We start from the raw sequence: 9,018 nt of genomic DNA on the forward strand, positions 1-9,018 counted from the left end.
CCCCCTATGAGTGCATGCATGAAATCATTGGGGTCAGTGAATTTTGATTAGTCATTATTCCTACCAATAAGTTTAAAGGTTCCTATTGGTCTCCAAAGGTTCTGGAGGCGATTAAGTAAGGCATAGTAACTAATGGCTCTGCTCAAGAATCATATAATCACAAAGTTCTTCATGGATTGAGAAATATAGTTATGAACTCTGTCAGGGAATGAAATTATAAGGAGACCATTTTCCAAATTGATAACCACACCCTCATCCTTAATCTCAAGTTCTTTTATTTTCTTTTCGGAATGCCTAGTGTTTGTAAGTTTGTTTCGAAATGAGAATCTTTCTCGACTCCAAGTATCATTATCCTTCGTTCCATCTATTTCTGCTTCCACACAATCCTCTTCTCCGGTAACAATAATCTCCATGTCTTCCACCTCATTTATTTCTTCATCACCTGCAGATTATGCCTCTTCATCATCATTCGTTCATAAACTAGAGGTTTCCTTCCTTATCCTTACTTTTTAGTTGATCGTGTTAATAGTGACTCAATTAGTTGCTAAAGATATTTTATTTTTGTAGATTTTTATGATTAATGCTTTGATGGTTCTTAAGTTTTAGCATTCCAGTTTATGTTAGTGGGATTATTGCTTCATATTTTATAGGAATTATGAGTTAGTTGTTTACTGATTGTAATGTCTATTTATAGGCCAATTTGCTATCATTTTAGATAAACTTTTAAGTTTAGTTTCTGTCTTCTTATTCTATCAATCTTATTTCTGCAATCTATTAAATTTGAATCAATAGTGATATTAGAGCCACAAGTTTCTGATTCGTACAAGAAAAGAAGTAACTTTTATTTTGCTAAAATTATTATTGTCAATGGCATCTGATAATTTTGTACAACCTACAATTTCTCGCTTTGATGCTCACTATGATTATTAGAGCATGTTGATATAAAATTTCCTTATTATAAAACGTACTAGTAAGTCGTTTTGGAAGGGGTTCCAGAACCAACAATTGAAATAGCTGTGTCTGATATATAGAAAGTAAAAATTGAGAAATTGAAGTTGAAGGACCTCAAGGCAAAGAATTACTTATTCTAAGCTATTGGTCGTTTGATCTTGGAGACCATCTCATGCAAAGATACCTCCAAGAAAATCTATGATTCAATGAAAAAAAAAAATTCGAGTGGGAAGGTTTCCTGAATGAGAGCAACATTTCATAAATAAGAGAAATTCTTTAAGTAGAAAAAAAATCATTCGAGTGGAAAAATTTTCAAATATGAAGAAATTCTCAAAATTAGAGAAACTCCCAAATAGATATAATTCCCCTAACAAATTCTAAGTCTGATAGGAGGTAAATGACAATTTAATTTTTTTAAGAATTCTCCTTTTATCCCTTTAGGGAAAATAAATACCCTCACTATTCTAAAATTTTTCTCCAACTATGTTTAGAGACTCCAATAATAGTTCTGAATCTTAGAAAAATAAATAACCAGATCTTTAAAAAATAAAACTATCATTTGAGGAATTAAAATCAAATAACACCTAACTGGAGTCCTCCTATCTATAAGTTATAGTACCTTAGAAAAAAAAATTCATAGTAAGGGGTATGGTCATAAGAGTTGTCCTCACACCTAACTATTAGCAAATTTTTAATATGTTACTCATCAAAATAACACAGTGGAAGCGTGATGAACCACAATCATTGCACCTACGTGATTTTTCTCTTTAAATCAAAAAGAGCAAATGAACGATGTAAGTAAACGGTGACTCATATCTTAAGACCATACTTAAGAATAATCACAAAATTCTTGGGAACATAAAGTGTACTTGCGAGAATTAGAACTAAATATAACTGCTTGCAGCAAAACTAATGATTAAATCTGTTATTAAAAGAATTCATAATCACTTTCAAGGATAATCATTGATTCCATAACTCTCTAAGCTTATTTCAACCAATCACACCTTAATTGTTAGAAGTTAGAAAAGCAATAAGTTAAATTAGACACTTAAAACTTAAGGATCGATATGGCTTTAGATAAAATAATACTTCACTAATTATACCAACTATTCTTAAGAAAATCTGATTGAGGCACCATCCTGTTTAAACTTGTAAATTAAAATTTGGGGACCAAAACTTCAGGAGGAGAGGAGATTCCGACACAAAAAAGTTTTTTCTAAGTGATAGAAATTCTCCAACAAAAATAAGCAATTTCCCAGTGAGAGAAAAATCTCTCCTAACAAAAATTTTCAAAGTAAAGAGGTGACTAACTGTAATTTTTTAACGTGCAATTTAGAGGACCAAATTGTTTTAAGGGGGGAGATTGTAATATCCAAGCGGCAGCATATATATATATATATATAATATCCAAGTGATAAATATATATGTGTATATAAATATGTAATTAAATAACAAAAAAAAGAAAGAAAGAGATAAGAGATCGAGAGGGGAGAGATGCTACTGTGAGAGGAAAGAGGGTCGAGTGGCATCGATGACCGAGAGAGAAGGGTCTCGTCGCATTACGCGATGTAGTAGCCGAGAGAGAAAGGAATGAGGCACAACGGCCATGGCGCATACAACGATGGAGAGAGGTGTAGCGCCCGGGGAAATTGAAGAAAAAAAAAAACGCGTGCCACGTCAGCAGCCACGTCAGCAGCCACGTCAGCAGACCCAGTCAGCAAGTCTGGCCAACCAGGACCTGCCACGTGGCAAAACCACGTCGACCGGGGACGGGCCACGTTGGCGATCCGCGTGCGCACGATCGGACGACCTAGATCAATCGCGCGCACGGACGGCCCAGATTTAATCGCAGGATGGCCCAGATTTAATCACAGGATGGCCCAGATTTAATCAAAAACAGACGGTCCAGATTAAATCAAAATGGACGGCTGAGATCAAAAGGCAAAAGGGTATAAATAAGACCCCCACACCAGACCCCAAACCCTAGCCGCCTGCCCTCGCCGGAGAAGACGAACCAGAAGCCGGCCGCCGCCGCACCGGAGGGATTTTCGACCGCCGATCGAGGTAAATTTCATACCACCAACTCGTTTTTTCACGTTAATTTCCCCAGTGGCCAAATCGGAGCCAAAATCCCGGCCAAACAGCCGAAAAACACAGCCGAAAGCCAGCGGCGCCGCCGCGCCCCTTCTCGGTTTTTGCCTCCGATGAGGCCCTTCCTGGCCTCCGTTTAATGCAATTTTTATATCACCGTGATCACCATTCTTTTTTCTACAGGTTGATCGGAGCCGAATCACCAAAACACGAACTTAACCGGAGAGCCGCCGCACCCGAGAGCACCACCGCCGGTAAGCTTCGATTTTCCGTAAATTTTTGGCCCCCCGAGGGCCGTAGGGTTGTTTTATCGCAGGAACCAATGCGAGTGTGGCCGAATTCGGCCGGAAACGGCTGAAAACGGCCAACCCGAGGCAAACCGCCGCCGCAAGCGGCGGCGCCGTCGCCGGAGCACGGCGGAGCCGCCATGCCGGAGTTGCGATATTGGCCGAAAGGGGCCCTGGGCCTAATTTGGAATTTTTTGAAACATGTGCAGGTACCAGTAGTGCGTTTCAGTTCCCCGAGAAAAAATCAGGGAAAATTAGGGACAGCCTGTAGGCGCACTGTGAAGCCGTGTTCGGACCCCGAAACGTGTAAGGACCCCTCACCCTATTTTCTATCACGTTTTTAAAGTTCAATAAATGATAAAACGGTATTTCATGAATCAACAAATGTGTGAAATTGCTTAAGGTCGCTAATGGAGCCCGAGTCTAGTGTGTTTGTCGGTTAACTGTTATTTGGTCTGTTTTACAGTTTTAAATGCAGCATGAGGTTCGATGTTTTCATTTTATAGTTTCGTGTGCATATTTTACTGTTTTATTGATTATGAATTGAATGACCGGGATATTAATGCTGTATGTTGTCTGTTTGGCATAAATTATCGTTTTGCTTGTTTGTATGTGATTGATAATGCTGACTGAGGGAAAAGAAGAATGAAAGATTATGTAAATGGAAATTGTATAATGTGTTCAGCCTGACTAGATATCCTGGGAGATGGTGGACGGACCGGGTCCGTAGGGAACCCTACCAGGATTGTGGTCTCCCATACCGGACGGGGTATGGAGATCTTATGTGTTTTGGCGCCCATACCGGACGGGGTATGGGGACGCCCGTTTCACCCTCATACCGGACGGGGTATGGGGATGGCCCTGGAATGGATTTCAAGTGTTAAGGATTAACGGATAGCGGGACCCCTATGGATCCCCATGGATACTAGTGGGCTGGTGAATTAGGAAAATATGTTGTGTAACGATTGAATTACGAAAAGTTTGATAGGTATTATGTTATACAGTTCATATATATGTTTTCATGATGATGATGATGTTATTACTTTCGTATATTGTTTTATGAATTTCATCGAGGTAAGTGAATGGTAAAGATTTTATTATTAATAAAAGGATTTGTTGTAAATTATGCTCCATTGGTCTTTTTGTGTTTTCTACCCACCTTTACCTCCGTGACGGTGAGATATCGTGATGTCCTTACTGGGCTAGTGTAGCTCATTCCTTATTTAATCATTTCAGATCAAGAGGACATCGTTCCCGAGCCGGTTCCGCAGGAGGACGACGAAGGGGACGCCTAAAGACTCCATAGTCACATTCGTAGTTTTTGCTTTCAAGTTTCTCCTTTAGGTAGTTTAATCTTTTATATTTTGTGAGCACGTTTTTTTGGTTTTAGTGTAAGGGATGTTATTCAAATTTTGACTTCGCTTCCGCATTTGATATTTATAATATAAATTCTATTTTAAAATTTCCGGGGCTGCTACAAGAGGAAACAACTGTGGGGAAGAAGAAGAAAGAAAAAAAAAGGCATAAAAGAAGAAGGAGAAGAAAAGAGAGAAGAATCATGTCCTGTAGAGAGAGAGAGAGAGAGAGAGAGAGAGAGAGAGAGAGAAGAAATGAAAAAAAATGGGAGAGAAGAAGAAGAAGGAAAAAAAAGAAGAGGAAAGGGAAAGGCCATGGGGAAGATGAATGAAGAAGAAAAAAAAAGAAAGAAAAGAAATAGAAAAAAAAGGAAAAAAGGAAGGAAAAAAAAGAGAAAAAAAGAGAAAGAAGAGAAAAGGAAAAAAAAAAGAAAAAAAAAGAAAAAAAAAGAGAAAAAAATAAAAGAAAAAAATGATGAAATAAAAGAAAAAAAAAGGAAGGAAAAAAAAGAAAAAAAAAGAAGAAAAAAATTAATTAAGGAAGAAAAATGGAGGGGTGGCGACCAAATATGATGTTGGTGCGCCGCGTGTGACAAACGTGCTTATTCGATCATCAACGCCTGACATTTTCAGTGACACACCTATGATGATGCGTGGTGGCGCTAGTGACCAGTCCACGAGTTTGAAGGTAAAATCCATTTTTAATTTCACGTAATATAATTTCTAGAATTATTTCTAATTTAATATATGTGTTTTTTATTATAAGTGAGGAAAACTATCCAAACAGTATTCAGATTTCCAAGAGGACCGTAGATCGAGGTAGAAATGATTCTCAAAACTTTTTTGACCATACCATAGGTAAGAATTATGTGTATTCCATACGGAGACATGAATTATATATTTATGTAAATTTGTACATCTATAGTGCATTATGTGTGAATGTTTAAATGTATATGTAATATAATATGAATATAATTAGTATACCTAATTTGTATTTGTGTGTGTTTATATAGTGTATAGATCTACACGTTATTACGCATGTGTGTGTGTATATATATGAAAATATACGATGAATAAGATATGAATTGATAAGAACATAACTAACAAGAACAAATGCATGAATATATATATCTGGTATATTATATGTGATTGTGTATACGTGTTTAAGTATGAATGTGTGTGTATATATCGGTAGAGATTGTATGTGTGTGTGAATATAAATATATATTATGTGTAAGACATGTAATGATGGTACATGTTTGTATTATAATATATGTGTATCTATTAAAATGTGTGTACATATATTATACATGTGAAATGTATAACTAGTGTGTGTACGTGTGAAATTGAGTACATTACACAGACTGTGTTATCTAGTGTAAATGCACGATGCACTATACTTATTGTATGATCTGCTACAGTTGCGCGAGAAATATAAGTATCTTGTACTTGCTGTGTTATCTGGTACAAGATGATTTAGAAAATATTTTAAAATATATAGTTTTGATGTGCGTGATGATATCATATATTTTATGTGCATATCTTTGTGTTTAATTATGTATAAAAATTAAGATCTTATATAGGAAATAAGTGAATAGGAATAAGAGACATTTGAAAAGAGTGTAAAGTGTAAGAACCCTAGATACCTACTCGTTTAGTCTGAATCGTGGAGGGAATGGTGCGTGTGTAGCTGAAGTTCAGCGGGTATGGTGAACCTGCACATAAATAGAGTTTAAAGTCTAGTCCAGACGTGGATAGACATTTATGAGCGTAGGTCACCTAACAAACGTACATACTGTGCCCATTGTGAAATTTATGTGCGTGTGCTATTCATGCGATGGGGGAATCCATTTTGCCTCTCCTCAATGACGATATAAATGGTATCGTGCGATAAAAGCTTAGATGTGGTATTCTGAATGTATTGTGATATTTCGAGTGTGAGTGTGATTTGAAAAGAGAACAAGAATTAAGTTATAAGAGTGAGGATTAGAATATATTTTGTGTAATAATTTGTTTGTTATGCATTTTGATTGTGATGTTTGTTTGACATTTTTTTTAATGATAAAAATTATTATATATTATATATTGCGTGAATGTATGTATGTAAATCTCCGTTATAGAATCTTTTTTCTTACTGAACTCGTGAAGTTCATCCCAATTTACTCCCATCCAGGTCAGAGGAGAAGAGAAACAAGTCCAATATCAATAGAAGATGGTGAAGAAAACCTTGTTAGTTTCTATTTTAGATTTATAAATTAATTTAGATGTTTTAATTATTTGTAAACAAATAATTATCATGTCATAAGAAATGTGTATTAAAGTGTAGTTCCGTTGCATATTTAATATTTATATGTTCTGCTAGTTAAAAATATTGTGTTAACGTACATAACCACTGACATTGAGGTTCGGGCTGTTATAATATATTTCCTTATAAATGGATAATAAAAATATAATTAGCAAATAATTTATAAAAAGAAGACAAAAAAATCTAAAAAGATTATGAATTTCACATAAATCTAGAGAAGATCAAAGAAATCCCAAAAGGATCATGAATTTCATCCAAATCTAGAGAATGGATTTTGTTTCCATGTTTATGTTTCTTGACATATATGAATAGTCTATGTCATTCTATAAATTTTGAGGCAACATCTTCTCCTTACTCATTAAGTTTTCACAACACAGTTCTCCTTTAAAATACTACTAAGAGAAGTACTCAATATAAATTAAGGTGTTCAAAGCATGGCAAAACAACCTTACGCCCAATTCTTGGTTCTTATAATTCTTTTCTCAGGTTTGTCTAATATATTTTTGCAGTACAATTACAAGTATTGGTATGTTTTTAAAATATAAATGATAACTTAATGTTATATTTATCTCACATAGATTCTAATTAATATTCAAGTATAAGAAATTTCATAAAGTAGTTCACGCCTAATTTTTTCATATTTAATAAATTACGTACATAAGCTTGATGCCATTTGTATTTTCTTTTTTGAAATTAATGTACAATTAGATATTGTTATATATAAAAAAGTAATTGATATCGTCTCTGTAAATTAATTGCAGCTCTTCTAGTTGTTCCTTTAGTTAAAGGACAGAAGAAATGTACTAGAGGACCGAAGAAATGTGTGAAGGTATTAGATCCTAACAAGTGTGACATTTCAAGCTGCGGAGCACAATGCTTAAAGCAATACAATGGAGCTGCAGAATGTACTGCAAGTTCAATTGGTTCTACAAAGTATGTGTGTAGTTGTTTTTACAATTGTTGAGTTTAATTTAACTATTTCTGGTGGGGGATTAAATTTTATAAATAATATAATATCATAAAAATAATAAAACTAATAATAAAATAAAGTTATTATATGTTTATTTTGTGTATCGCATTAATGTATTGGACCAATCTATATTAAATTTTAAATTATCGTATTAAAATCAATTGATGAAGATTAATTATATCACAATACACCTCTAATAAAACATTTATATGAGAAAATAATTATTCATAGATTTAATTCTAACTTTTAGGACTAAGAGCGAGATTCTTTAGAGTTAAAAGGTTTCAAACCTTAAGCATATCAAGATTTATACCCAGAGATTTTTTTACATAATCTAAACCATTTGAATACAAATGGAATTCTATAATATGGAATACGAGTGGCAGAAAAAAAAAAAAACAAATTTGTAAACTTCATGTTATAAAAATGAACCACGGATTTAAAACAAAAAATTTTAAATTCCATCCAACTTTGGTGTAATTGCTATTTTAATTTATATAAAAATCTATATAAGTTCACTACTTTGCATTATTTTTAGTAGAAATTTAATTTTTTTTAACTAACATAAGTGTATATTTACAAATGAAATTCATAAAAAAATTAGTTTACTCGATCTAAAGATTTAGAGATCAATTTTCACTTTTTCACAGGACTCTCATATTCTCATAATTAAATCAACTATGAGTTTTGTGCATAATTTTCATGAAAATGATTAATTTATTTCAAATATAGTAATTTTTATTAAATATGGAACCGGAAATTGAACTACCTAGTACCTAAAACTAAGCAACACTGTAATTGAAAAAAAAAATAAATAAATTACAGTGAAAAGTAAATAAGATAAAACTGAGTGGGGGAAAATTTGTTGGTGTAGAAAAGAATTTTCACTAGTAGGTAATCAAACATAAAGTATATGATATATTGAGACAAAAGTTATAACTATTAAGAAAAAAAAAAAGGTGGCACGCTTCCTGTGCCTAAAAGCACGTTTACATTCCAACTATGTAATTAAAATTTTTAGGCATATACGCAATTGACCATCTCACACAAAAGAAAAAT

The sequence above is a fragment of the Carica papaya genome, chromosome 1 (assembly GCF_054855325.1).
Source record: "Carica papaya isolate Zhongbai chromosome 1, ASM5485532v1, whole genome shotgun sequence".
NCBI lineage: Eukaryota > Viridiplantae > Streptophyta > Magnoliopsida > Brassicales > Caricaceae > Carica > Carica papaya.